This window comes from Haliaeetus albicilla, chromosome 10, assembly GCF_947461875.1.
Source record: "Haliaeetus albicilla chromosome 10, bHalAlb1.1, whole genome shotgun sequence".
NCBI classification, from domain to species: domain Eukaryota; kingdom Metazoa; phylum Chordata; class Aves; order Accipitriformes; family Accipitridae; genus Haliaeetus; species Haliaeetus albicilla.
The window spans coordinates 18731483-18732321 of NC_091492.1; the positions used below are offsets into that span (position 1 = coordinate 18731483).

General features: G+C 72.8%; 1 long non-coding RNA gene across 1 annotated transcript in view; it reads left to right on the forward strand.

Annotated features, from left to right (window-relative positions):
* Window positions 1-483: 483 nt before the first annotated feature.
* LOC138687095 (uncharacterized) overlaps window positions 484-839 on the forward strand; it is a 41798-nt gene continuing 41442 nt past the window's right edge. The window contains exon 1 of the long non-coding RNA XR_011326431.1: window positions 484-839. This exon is cut by the window's right edge and continues 26 nt beyond it. This is a non-coding gene — a long non-coding RNA (uncharacterized lncRNA).

The window sequence follows — 839 nt, forward strand, 5'->3', positions numbered from 1 at the left end:
GGGCTAAACTCAGTGTGCCAGAGGCGTGTGTGCCTCTGGCCCATGACTGGAAGCTCCCCCCAGGCAGAAAGCGCGGCTCCTTTTCACCGGGGAGGGGACACCAGATCGGCGGGGGCCGGGGGGGGGGACGCCGACGGCCGCCCCAGCGGTGGGTGGGTTTCTGCCCGCCCGGCACCGGCGCTGCTGCCGACCCGGTGCAGCCCTGAAAGCTGAGCCGTAAATAGGGCCCAGTGTGGCGGAGGTGCGGCTGGAAATGGTTGATGTGGTGGGCGAGGGATGGCCCGGGACGGGGGGGGGGGGGAGACAAAACCGCTCTGCGCTTACGAAGGGGCCGCGGACTGCGGGAGCTCGCACCCTCGCTCCCGCCCCTCCCGGGCGGCAGGATTCAGCCCCCTCCTTAGGGTGTCGATGCAAGGCCGGAGAAGGGGTACAGACCCGGGGGGGTGTCGGGATTTAGGCCAGGCAGCCCGGGAGCCCGGTGCAGCCCCCGTCGCCTTTGCAGGCGGTGGGACCCCCCCCGCCGGCGTGCAGCCCCGCCGGGGCAGGCCCGGCCCCGGCCCCGTTCCCGGCCGCCGGGAGGGAGCCGCCGTGGCCCCGCCGCAGCGCTGCGCGGCCGCGCACCTGGAGCCTTCGGGCAGCGCGGGGGCGGGCTCGGCCGGAGCGGGGCTCGGGGCTCCGCGCCGCAGCCCCGTGTGGCCCAGCCGGCACCGCGGCGGGACGCGGAGCCCGGACCGTGCGGGGAAAAAAAAAAGACCAGAAAAGGGGGCCGGCGCTGGCGTTATTGCTCTTTCCTCTCCTTAAGCAGGTCAAACGCGATCGTTCAGAGCTATTGATTGCTC